Below are 13,067 nucleotides of genomic sequence, written 5' to 3' on the forward strand. Positions count from 1 at the left end.
GGACTGACCCTCAGTGATAAGGAGGGGGTGTAAGAGAAGGAACATCTCCCGCCCGCCCCAGGGAATCACCACTTTCAATTCCCAGTGGAGCAGACAGAAGGACCCAGAGCTTCTGCTTCCTGCCTCAGCGGCAGCCCTCATCAAATACAGCTCCTTAGCAATTAGAGTCAAGTTCCAATCCCTAGTGGTGGGCTGCTCAGAAACTAGCGACACCCTAAAAAACCCCATCAGTTGGAGGACGCTGAAACAGCAAGGCTCCATGAAGGGCCCCGGCTAATTCGGGCTGACAACCTTCCTGCGGAATCACCCACTGGGGCTCTGCCCTCCCTGTGCCATCCCAGAGAATAAATCGCACTGTCAGTTCTAATTTGGGACTTGGCTGATGGGTTAAGCAGAGCATCCATGCGTTCTGGCCACAGAGGTCAAGGGCAGCCCATGCTCTAGAGGCCCGTGCTGAAAGGCCTAGGGATTAGATCAAAAAGGGACCAGGGAGCCAAAAGCTGTAGGTTTCTAACAAACACCAATCAAACTCCCACCTTCTCCTATGAAACCCCTGGGCCAGGCCTCAAGTGTATGGGCCCCGTTTCCAGAGCACAGTTCTGTGACATCAGGCACTGCACTGGCTCGGGCTGGGCACGCACATGGCTGGTTGGTGAGCGACTAACCACAGCGGCAGCGGCTAACACTGGCTTTCCTATAGGCTGGCGATTAAACCGGCAGGGCTACTGAAGATAAGCTGCCGACGTCATCTCTTTTTTTGTGATTACTTTGTAACGGCACTGTCCTAGGTACTTAAAATTCATGCTCACATTTTCATATTCAAAACAACCCTAGGAGACAATGGGAGCTTCCAGAGTGAGACTGCCTATCACAGCCAGTCAGTGACTCAGCTAGGAGTGAAGTCAGGCCTCTGGACTCCAGCCTGTGCTCCCAGTCAGCATGTTAACCCATGTTTCATTTCGCCTCCATGGAGAAGTGTGTCCCAACTCATGGGTAGCCGTCTGCTCAGGGCTCCCACAGCCCTTCAGCAGAACTCCCCCGTTCTAGGTCATTTACCTGCACAGCTTTCCCAACATCCTGTGCGGCCAGGTACGTCTGGGGACAGCACACGATCAGGAATGTGGGACAGGCCCAGTCAGGGTGGGTTGGCAGGATGGATGGAAACCAGAGTCCAAATCCTTTCATTTTACAGACGAGGGAACAGCAGCTCAGAAAGCAAGGCTGTAGCGACAGCTTCACTGAAAAAAGGGAGATGGAGAAGGGGGAAACTGCTTGACAAATTCCTACTCCTCCCAGGCTCAAAAACTGCTTCCCGGAGTCACTCTCTGACTCCCAGGCTGGGCATCTTTGCTTGGTTCCCAGTCTGCTGGACTTCCCAATTCCCTCAAGAAAGCCCTGACCATCCTTGGCTGTCACTGTTGGAGGGCCTGCCTCCCTCACTGGACGAGAAGTCCCAGGAGTACAAGGACCCACCCAGCAATGAGCCTGTCTCAGCGTCTACTTCATTCCCACTACTCCGAAAACCTGCAGAGGGTGGGCACATATTAGGCAGGCGTTCAGTCAACCAGGAAAACTCCAGAGAAAGGTAATAGGCTGGAAACTTCATCCTGGGAAGAATGATTCAAAGCACAGGTATCGTCTGTTTGGCAAAGGGAGGCCAGGAGCAGTTTTCTCAGGCACTTGCAAGCCCCTGAAGGATGCCAGGAAGATGTGTGGCCGGTGCTGTCCACCAGGACTGGACCAGAACCAACAGATATGATTCCTAAGAAAGCTTCCTAATGATGCCAATTTATATGCTGCCTGTTCCTCCCTTGCTGGAAGGATTTTGTGCCCCCAAAGATTTATTTATTTGAAAGACAGGGAGAGGAGGAGAGACAGAGATTTTTCATCTGCTGGTTCATTCCCCAAATGGCTACAATAGCTGTGGCTGTGCCAAAGCCTAAAGTAAGAGACTGGAACTCCATCTGGGTCTTCCATGTGGGCGGCAGGGGCCCAAGTACTTGGGCCATCTTCCTCAGCATTGCCAGGAACATTAGCAGGGAGCTGGATTGCAAAGGGATCAACTGGGACTTGAATCAGCACATATGGTAGCTTAACCCTCTGTGCTACAATGCCATCCTCTCTTGGAAGAATTTGAAATGAGGCCAGACAGCAAGCAGCCTGGGACCCCCTTGGACCTCCATGACACAGTGAAGCAGAGTGGCTGAAGAAAGTGAGGTCTCTGGAAATAGGCTGCAAGAGTGCCTACAGTTGCTCTGCTTGGCAGAAGGATTCCCTACTCTGCCTCAGTTTCCTTGTGGGACATCACAGCAGTGACATCACGGGGCGGGTTCTGAGGACTCAATGAGGTCATGCACAGAAAGTGCTAACAGTAGGACCTGGCACAGAGTCAGAACCCATTCATGTTAATTATTACTGCTTTTCTGCCCCCATGGAGTCAGACACTGCTGGCCGGCTCGCCCAACTGACACTCTCCACTCCCTTTTTCTCTAGCCACTGCCTCAGGAAAGGATATACATTTAAAGAAATATTCCACCTCCCTTGGAGCTGAGGGAAACTGTGGTATACATTTGTGGCCCATGAGAGGCAAATGCAATCTTCTGGGGATTCTGGGTGTGCTTAAGCGGTCCAGCACAGAAATGTTCTCATTTGTCCTGCCCTGGAGGTGCAGAAGCAACCGTGTGACCATGAGTGGCAAGCCGAGAGAAACAAAGGGCTTGTAGCCCTGACACCACTCAGTCACTGAACTGTAGAAGTGAACGGGCAGTCAGGTTCCTACAGGTCTGCTGTGAGCTGGGTGTTCTGTTCTTGAAGCCGAAAGTATTTCTCACTCATGCACCCACAGTGACACAAATGGCTCAAGGCCAGGCCTAAAGCTAACTCCTATTTCCAGAAGAAAAAAAAAAAAGTGGAAGGGAAGTGGGCGTTTAGCCTGCTGGGTAAGTTGCCCAGGTCCCACCTCAGTGTATCCATGTTCGAGTCCCGGATCTGGCTCCGACTCCAGCTTCCTGCTAATGTACACCCTGAGAGGCAGAAGTGACAGCTCAAGCAGTTGGATTCCGTCACCCATGTGCAAGATCTGGTGTGTGTATGACTCCTGGCTCTGGCCCTGGCCATTACCAGTATTTGGGAAGTGGACCAGCAGACGGGAGCTTTTTGTTTGCCTGCCTTCAAAAAAAAAAAAAAAGACTGAACTATCTAGTGTTTATCAAACCCTGCTGATTTCCACATCACACTGGTAGAATTTTTCTATTTCTTTAACTCACTTTTTAACTTAAATATATTTAAAAATGCATCTATCACCACTAAAAATGAAAAACTGTTATCTTTTGCTACAAAGAAAAGGGAACTACAAGCACAATAAGCATGTATAGGCTGATTATTTTGCAAGAATTAGGCTGGGTGGGGAAGAGAAGGAAAAAATAAACATGAAAAGAACAAACAATATATTCATCCATATATCACTAAAAACTATCTGAGTTCGATGGATTCACAAAAATTCCTCATTTCTCTCTCCTTCTGGGGGAAGAAATACCAGATGACCTGCAGTAGGGCCACGCTGGGCTTCAGCTGAGCTGCGGCAGCCCCTGGGGAAGGGAACACATTCCGGCGTTCAGAGGTGAGTGCACCGGCCTGAGCTCTCCCAGCTGGTGGAGGAAGCAGGTCCGGCACCGCCTTATCCCCTCCTCTCATCCGGGCTTCCTCAGAGAGGCCTTCCCTGCTCACCCTGTCCACAATTCCCCGAGACCCCATCTCTTCCTTGCTGTCTTCCTCTCCATATGCTTCTATTGTACATGCCCCGTCCAACTTAGCCTACGTCCATTTCTAAATCTGTTTACTGTTTCATCCTCCAGGAGAACATGGGCCCCCTTAGGGAACGGCTTTTGTCTGATTTGTTCATTCCTGAATTTCCAGTGCCTGGAACCCGGCAGCAGTATCCAGATGCATATGTGCTCAAGGAAAGGAAGAAATGAGTGAATGAACAAACACAACCTCTTCCCCTTCTTCCTAGTTCTCCAAGGCCCACGCCAGCCCTCCTGCAGCCTCAAGTACAATGTTAGGAATTTACTTGGAATTTGGAAGCTTTTTTTACCACAGGAAAAAGGAATGTGCTAGATTAAAACAAATATCTGAGCGCCACAGGATATTAACAACTAAATAAAGGAATTAATGAGGGGAAAGGACATGTCTTCCTTACAGAAGGATTTCAATTAATAAATGTAGAAGGGAAGCAGGACACAGAAAAATCACCATAGGGTAACATCACAGTAATAACTGTTGCAGGCAAGACCTAGTCACCAATGGACGCTAAAATTAGAGGGTGCCAAGTATGAGGCGAAACAGGATATTAGCACAGTCTCAAAGTATTTCCCTCAGAGATCTATAAATTACAAAGGGAAAATAGTGACTTAACGGTGGAGAAATGCTCCAGGTGAACACCACCAGTGACAAGAGGCAGTGCGTCCCAGCCCAGCCCCCACGTGATGCATAGGGGGCAGGACACATCCCCTCTCTGTGATGTCCTTTCCAGCAGTCACCTCAGTCGGGTCATGGGCAAACGTCAGACCAACCCACATCGGGATTTCCACAAAATCACAGAGCAGTCCTTTCCAAAGTGTCGAGGTCACGAAAGCCAAGACGGAGGAACTGCTGCAGACTGGGTAGGATTAAGGGGACACAACAACTATGTGCAGAGCAGGGGCCCTGCGTAGGATCTTAGAACACAAAAAGGACATCAGTGGAGAGACCGATAGTCTAATTGAGTTACTAGCGCCAGGCTAGTGCTAACTTCCTGGTTTTGATCACTGTGCTACAGTTATGTAATCTGAGGGCCTGGATGTAGGGAAGGTATGTGAACTCTGTACCATTTTTGCAACTTTCATGTAATTCTAAAATTACTTAAAAATTTAAAAAAACATATTAAAGAATTGTGCTAAGAAGCATCCTTTGATGGAAATGTGGCTCTTAGAGACTGTCCTGCAAATAAGCTGGAGCACACCTGTGGCAGGGTGAAGGCACGCGAGTCCCTGGCAGGAGCCAAGACAGAAGCTCCAGGTAAGCTCGCGTGGCTCCTACAGCTCCACAGAGCGGTCCCTGCAACTCGGCCAGCACCACCACCTGCGCCCTGGGTCTGGCTGCCGGAACCTCCTGCTCTCCCACTTTCCACACTGTCAGGCTCTCCTGGGCTTCAACATCTCCCAGCACTCCGCCAACAAAGGCTGGTGTCCTTATTCAGAAATGTCTCACTACAACAGGAAATGGCATGTGGACGGGGCCGCTTAGCTGCTTAGACGCCACTGCACAAACTGGAAAGAAGACGTCTACTAGCAAACCACCCCTCCCCCCACCGCAGCCAGAAGCCTAGGTATGACATACAACCGTATGATTATAAGCAGGTATTTACCATATGTACACATTTTAATTATGTCTAACCACCTACACGATATTTTAACCTGCAGAGAAACAGTACATCCGATGTGCTGCACCTGGACTGTGGTGGCAGTGCCACACCTGCACACACGTGTCTAAACCCAAAGAACTATACACTAAAGAGTGAAATTTATGGCTTCCCAACCTTTTGGCTAAGATTCAGTGGAGAGTGAACTTTGCTCTCTGTAAATTTTTAAACGGAATTAAAGGTGAAAAAGAAAAAGTGCGATACACAGATGCACGCTTACGAATGGAGACCTCCAAGACACTTCCTGCTAGGGACCAGGAAACAAGTGTCAGAAACATCTGCTGAACAGGGGTCCTTTATCTTACCCAGCAAACTAACACCCTCAGTGGTACACATCTGAGCAGGAATGATGGATGGGGAAAGGCTGGCCCTGACTCCTCACCTCTGGGGGACCCTGGCAACAGGAAGGACTGTGAAAGAAATGTCTGTTTTCTCTGATGCTCTTTTGTATAATTTTTTTTTTTTTTAAAATATCGAAGCTGTTTCAAGCAGACACAGGTCTACCGTACTCACCCTCAGTAGTTCTCAACACTAATGGTCCTGGAGGGTCCCCGGAGAGCCGACGTCAAAGACTGTACATCTGTGCAGAGGAAGAAAGAGATGTTACATCTTCAGTCACCTCCTGCCTTCCTGCTGCAACACCCACCTGTCACTCATGTGTTGACTCCCTCCACAAATGTTTCCTGAACACCTGCTGGGTGCCAGTATTCCCTCTTCAGGAAGCAGTCGGGGAGGAGGTCAGCAAAATACGAGGGCAGGAGTGCTCCGTGTCATGATGGGGTTGCTATTTTACACAGAGGGCTTGGGGGGGCCTTTCCGAGGGGATGACAGAGATCACAAACCACGGGATTAGCTGGGAAGGAGCCTTCCAGGCCACAGTGCAAAGGCCCTGAGGTGAGGGCACCAGAGGGACATCTAGCGTGCAGCCAGGAGGCCCTGTGGCTGCTGCAAGGTGAGTGAGGGGGCGAGTGGTGGGAACTGAGGGCAGGGAGGTGATGGGGCAGGTGGGGGCCTTTCTAAGAACAGGTACTTTACAAGCTGTGAGCAGAGGAACGGCACCGAAACCGACTTGTAACTTTCTATTATGAATTTAGGTTTCTGAATCTTTTCTATGGTAGCTTACGCTTGAATGGCTATTTCATGGGTGAATGAACATCTCGGGGCTGAGGAGCCACAGTCAGAATTGCTCACCACCACATTCCAGGGGCTGGCACTAAGAAAGACGAGCTCTGAAGGGACAGCCTCTAGCCATCCTATGCGCGTGGCCATTCAGCAATAATCCCCATGTTCTCTGCGCTGGTTCTGGGCCTCTTGTGCTCATTTCACATTCCCAACAACACCAACAATAACGCCCATGTTGCAGATGAGGAAACAGAAGCCCACAGCGGGTAAGGCACCCATTAGCTGAGGTTGCACGGTCAAAAGTGACCCATCACTGGGCCAGGAAGCCAGGCAGCCTGGCTCCAGTCTGCTCCTGACCTCTCAGCTAGACCACACTCTGTAACGATGGTCAGTGAAGGGAGAGCCAACTTCCCCAACACCATAACATCCGAATGTCGCCCAGGTGCCATGGCCAAGTTCAAATGCCTATCAGCTCCTCCAGGATGCCTCCCAGGGAGGAGACCTGGAACCTTTCCCACTCAGCATATAGGACTGCTGTTGAAATGATCTCACTCATGGATTGGTGACGGAGGCAGTGCTGCACACATGACCCAGCCCTGGCCACTGTCCTGCCTTCCCTGCTTCTGACTTCAGATGGTCCAGAGTGGCCCTGGCACCAAAGAAAAGATGATCACAGTCAAAAACCACCAGCTCCAGGACAGGCACTGGGACTATGGGAAGAGACGGCTGATTCCCCTGGGCTGCTACGCTGGTCGGGTCTGCTTGTGGGGCTGCTAGGGGCTGCATCCGAGCCTACCTGAAAACAGAACCAGTACAGACCAATGCAGAGGTCTAGGAAATGGTGCGGCAACCTCATTTGAGGCCCTAGATCTAGCCATGCCTGAAGCCGTTAAGGGCAGAATTCCCCAAGAGGTGAGTCCTTACAGGTCCTTTTCTACTTAAGCAGACTGTACTTGTATTTATTCACACAACCAAATGACTCTCAACGAACATAGAAGGGCAGAGGCAACTGCTGCTCTTGATGGTTCCCACAGCTCACCACTAGGCCACTTGGGAAAGTACAAGATAAAATTAGAAACAGTTACTATACAAAGACATAGCAAAAACACACACTTTAAAAACTTAGAAATGGCCTCCTGGGCAGTTGCCATTCCTAAGCTGGTCTATGAAGTCTTAACAATCTCGGTTTCCAAGATGCTTGGCAGGGCAGGAGGGAACCAGAGGTACCCAGAACATTTCCCTTTATCATCAGACGTCCCATTAAAAAATTCCTGGGATGATCAGGAAAGCCCCTGCAATAAAGCTCTTGTAAAATTTTAATAGCTGCCATTTAAACTGCAACGGAAATTGCTTTCCTGCCACTCCAATTTTTCTCCCTTTCTTTTCTAAAGTGATGCATATGGCTCTTTAAAGCAGATCAGTGCTGAAGCACAGCGGCGCCAAGTTTCTCCGAGCCAGTAACCTTCCTGCTGGGGATGTGCATCAAACTGGGGTCCTTCACACAGGAGGGAAGAAACTACCAAGAGGTTGTACAAACGGCAGCCAAGGGGGCTTGGAGGTCAGATCAGTCAGGACCCCAACTATCTCAGAACTCCACTCCACTCCACCCAGGAAAGGAAGATGCCCTTGGAGTGGCCTCAGAAGCCCAGCACAACCGCGGCCTGTGGTCCACCGGCCACGCACTTTGCCCTTCACTTTACTAGGCTGAGCATGGTTTACATGAGCAGCTGAATGGCTGGGGGAGGGAGGTATCCTGGTGAGACCCCCAGCCTGGATGTTTCCTCCCCGTGGCCTCATGGACTGGCTCTAGGTGAGACCCAAGCAGGGTCAATCAGAGTTGGCCCTGGGAATTTTGCTGCGGTTACTGGAGGAAGAGATGGGGTGGACGGCTACCCTAGACTGGGAACAGGGGGCTGAGAATGAAGTCAAAGTTGAGATGGGCACAGCACAGAAGTGAAGAGGAGTGGGTTGCTGATGACAACACCCAAATGGAGGTTTCAGTCATGCCAGCTCTGAGATTTTTCAGGTCCCTGAGCCTTTGATTTCCCTTCGCAGTTTAAACCAGTTTAGCCACCTGTGGCGCTGGCACACCGGGTTCTAGTCCCGGTCAGGGCGCCGGATTCTGTCCCGGTTGCACCTCTTCCAGGCCAGCTCTCTGCTATGGCCCGGGAGTGCAGTGGAGGATGGCCCAAGTGCTTGGGCCCTGCACCCCATGGAGAAGCACCTGGCTCCTGCCTTCGGATCAGTGCAGTGTGCCGGCCGCAGCACGCCAGCCACAGTGGCCATTGGAGGGTGAACCAACAGCAAAGGAAGACCTTTCTCTCTGTCTCTCTCTCTCACTGTCCACTCTGCCTGTCAAAAAAATTTAAAAAATAAAAATAAAATAAACCAGTTTAGGTCAGAGACACTCAGTCATTTTGAAGAGAAATATCTAATGGAAGAGCAGAGACCTCAAAAATCAACCCAGTGTTCCTTCAAGTTTGGGTGAACATGACCCTTCCAAGAAGCTGACCAAAGCTGCATCATGTCTCTCCAAGAAAACACTGCACAAAATAACACAGGTTGACCATGTCGAAGACTGCCAGAACCCCATCTACAGAAGTGGATGAAGACCCCTCTGATCTAGCCTGACCTTCCTACTTGAAGAAGGGAACTGTGGTTCTGATGCTTACGTGACTTGTCTGGAGCCCAGGGCCAGCTGGGGGCAGACGTGGGCCCACAGAGCCCCAAGAGGTTTCACCCAGAGCTTCCCGGAGTACAGCCTCTCCAAGGAAGGCTGCAGAGGGCAAGAAGAGGCCACAAGCAAGGCTCCAGAACCCCACACCTCCATCCCCAAAGCAGCCCATTTTTTCCTCTTTGGTAAAATAGGCTGTCAGGGAAATGTCTGCTGAAGTTCCACAAACTCCAGAATCAATGTGCTGAGACTCAATCTCTTACGTTTCAGAGTACTTAAACATTAACGACCTTGGTTTGGATCCTCACTGAGACCCTGTAGGCGTTACCACCATGGCTCTGGGCTTCTCTGGGGCTGCCCAGGGGCTGCTCTCTTGACCCCCAATGCTGCATGGCACACCCACACTTTTCCGTCCTGAGCTGCTGGGCGGGGTTTTTCTAGTCCAGCCTTGCATTCCCATAGAACTCCCATGGAAGGGATCGAGCACTCGCACCTCTCTCCACTCCACTTTACTTGTCCCCCTGGGAAGAAGAGCTGGCTACTCTGCCTGCTCAGACTGTGACAGCTGCTAGCAATGAGGAGGATTCCTGGCCCCAAAGGCTAGGCCTACCAGCTCTTTTCCCTCCCTGTGCCCAGAGACTGCGGAAGGGCTCCTGTGTTCTCTGGAGCGGGACATACACCCTGGGCAGTGTCTACCCAATCTCTAAGAGGGTCTGGCCTCAAGGACCCTCTTGATCCAGTAGAGATGTGCTAGGGGGCAGTCAGGTCTTTCTCCTTAGAGCAACGGCTATGTAAGTGGCTGATCTCAGCCCCGAGATTCCAGACCACTGGGCCCTGTGCCGTAAGCTGCACTCCCCTTTCTAGACCCCCTGAGCTTCACGTCTGGGGCACCAGGGACTTACTCACCTACTAACAAACTGGTTCAATCATCCTTCATTTAGAGAAGAGTTCCGCTACACCCAGCCCCATCTGCCTTTGGAATAATGACTTGGGAAAATATCTGTTCATTCAACTGCCTCTACCTACACTCCTAAAAAGGAAAGCTGATTTGTGAAGAAAGTATCTTATCTAGGGAACAGTTAGGCCTTCAATAGCCGCTGAGATCATCTTGCAATTAATCATGTTTTCTCTTATGACCTATATTCTATTAATAACCCACACTAACAACTTAGCACGGGTTCTCTCATTGATGGATGCAGGCCACAGATAAGACTAAAGCTTGGTCGCTGACTTCAAGGGTCTCTCTCCTTCAGTGCCAGCCTCCATAGAGGTACATGTATTGGTACGGGGACCTGACCAGGGGGTGCTGAGACTTCACTGCAGCAGGGGGCCTCGTGGCTGTCCTGCCTCCAGCCTAGGCCAAGCAGCTCTGGCAGAGTGGCTCGCAGACGGACCTCTGCAGAGAAGCTGCTCGGGGAAAACAGCTCTGCGTGACCATTTCACATGCGGCAGATTGGCCAAAATGTCACAGTCTGACAGCACCAAATGTGCTGGAGTTCTGGAGTGAGGGGAACTCTCAGTCACTGCGGGTGGGAGTAGAAATTGGAACAAACATCTCTGGAGAACAATTTGGCAATTTCTTGTAAAAATGAAGAGACCATAACCTTGGTGATGTGCTTTGTTTCACCCAAAGATGAGGGCCCAGGGTTCCCTGCCTAGCTCCCAGACCCAAGTATGGCCTTGCAAAGTCTCACTCTGGTTTGAAGCACAAGGTTTGCTTTGGTTTTGCTGCATGCCAGGCACTGTTTTCAGTTCTTTTTTTTTTTTTTTTTTTTTTTTTGACAGGCAGAGTGGACAGTGAGAGAGAGAGAGACAGAGAGAAAGGTCTTCCTTTTTGCCGTTGGTTCACCCTCCAATGGCCGCCGCGGTAGCGCGCTGCGGCCGGCGCACCGCGCTGTTCCGATGGCAGGAGCCAGGTGCTTCTCCTGGTCTCCCATGGGGTGCAGAGCCCAAACACTTGGGCTATCCTCCACTGCACTCCCTGGCCACAGCAGAGAGCTGGCCTGGAAGAGGGGCAACCGGGACAGGATCGGTGCCCCGACCGGGACTAGACCCTCGTAACAACCCACGAAGTAGGTTCTAATAAGATCTTTCCTGCCTCCCCACTTTTAAAAAATCTGACTAATTTATTTTTTAAAATTCTGCATTTGAAAGAGAGAGTTGAGGCCTGGGAACACAATCCAGGTCTCCACGTGGATGGTGGGAGCCCCATCCCTTAGGCCATCACCACTGCCTACCAGGGTATGTATTAGCAGGAAGTGAGTCAGGAGCCAGAGCTTGGAATTAAATTCAGGTACTCCAATATGGGACATAGGTATCTTAACTGCTAGGTCAAATGCCTGCTTCCAGAACCCATTTTTAATGATCAGGAAACTGGGTAAAGAAAGGTAAGCTGTCCAAGATGACATAGCAAGGAGGCACACAGCTTGAGGGGATTTGAATCTAAGGAACTGACTCTGGAACCATCAATAATGCTGCCTCCCAAACTCAGCAGTTTGGGCTTTGGGGCCAGCATTGTGTAATGAGTTAAGCCCCCACCTGCAGTGCCAGCATGGGTGCAGGTTCGAGTCTCACTGCTCCACTTCTGATCCAGCTCTCTACTAAAGCACCTGGGAAAGCAGAAGATGGCCCAAGTACTTGGGCCCCGGCACTCACATGGGAGGCCTAGATCAAGCTCCTGACTCCTGGCGTCAGCCTGGCCCAGCCCTAGCTGTTGCAGCCATCTGGGGAGTGAACCACTGGATGGAAGATTCTCTCTCTCTGCCTCTGCTTCTCCCTCTCAGTAACTCTTTCAAATAAATCATTTTTTAAAAGATGAGTATGGCCTTTGAACCCTATCTCTCTCCACATACAGACACCAAATTCAGATGGCATAAAAACCTAAATGTAAAAGGAAAAATATGAATGTGTCTATAAGATAGCACAAGAGTTATCTGTATAAGGTTGGGGATTATGAAAAGTGTGTGCTCACCACATAAAAAGGGCCAGACTCATCCACACAGTCCCTTGTCCCTTTGCCAGTCTGCCTTTTCCCAGCTTGGAATGCAGGTGACAGCTGGATTTGAAAGTGTCTCTCTGGCTGGCGTCGTGGCTTAACAGGCTAATCCTCTGCCTTGCGGCGCCGGCACACCAGGTTCTAGTCCCGGTGGGGGTGCCGGATTCTATCCCGCTTGCCCCTCTTCCAGGCCAGCTCTTTGCTATGGCCCGGGAAGGCAGTGGAGGATGGCCCATGTCCTTGGGCCCTGCACCTGCATGGGAGACCAGGAGAAGCACCTGGCTCCTGGCTTCGGATCGGCGAGATGTGCCGGCCGCAGCGGCCATTGGAGGGTGAACCAACGGCAAAAAGGAAGACCTTTCTCTCTGTCTCTCTCTCTCACTATCCACTCTGCCTGTCAAAAAAAAAAAAAAAAAAGAAAGTGTCTTTCTTGTCCTCAGAACACCACCCTGACCAAAAGAGACAGCCTGAAGGCGAGGAAGGTGGATGCAATGGTCATCTTGCAGTCATCAGGAGGCCAAAGAGGCCAAGCAGTGCTGGTGTTGGCCTGAGAGTCCCGCCCTCCAGACATCATCATGTACAAACATGACCACTTGTGTTTTCTGATCCTTGCAACCAGATGCATTCCTAGACAAAACACCTGCTCCAGCAGGCTCCAGCAGATACATGCTGTCCTACCTGGAGTCTCCAGACAGCCACTGACAAGCATTTGAAGATACCTCAAAAAGACAACGCAGAGATGAATTTTCAGGACCATATATTTCCACTGACCATGGCTGCTCAGAAGCATCTGGAAAGATGACTTGGTGACTGAATTA

The 13,067-nt window shown here is 50.6% G+C and overlaps 1 protein-coding gene across 3 annotated transcripts in view; it reads right to left on the minus strand.

Annotated features, from left to right (window-relative positions):
- Positions 1–13,067, minus strand: part of SIPA1L3 (signal induced proliferation associated 1 like 3) — a 238,772-nt gene that overhangs the window by 139,096 nt on the left and 86,609 nt on the right. For all 3 annotated transcript variants that reach the window (XM_062176109.1, XM_062176107.1, XM_062176108.1), the window contains exon 2: positions 5,972–6,038. The gene's annotated coding sequence lies outside the window, so the exon portion shown is untranslated. The remainder of the gene's footprint in view (positions 1–5,971; positions 6,039–13,067) is intronic.

The sequence above is a fragment of the Lepus europaeus genome, chromosome 19, assembly GCF_033115175.1.
Source record: "Lepus europaeus isolate LE1 chromosome 19, mLepTim1.pri, whole genome shotgun sequence".
Taxonomy (NCBI): Eukaryota; Metazoa; Chordata; class Mammalia; order Lagomorpha; family Leporidae; genus Lepus; species Lepus europaeus.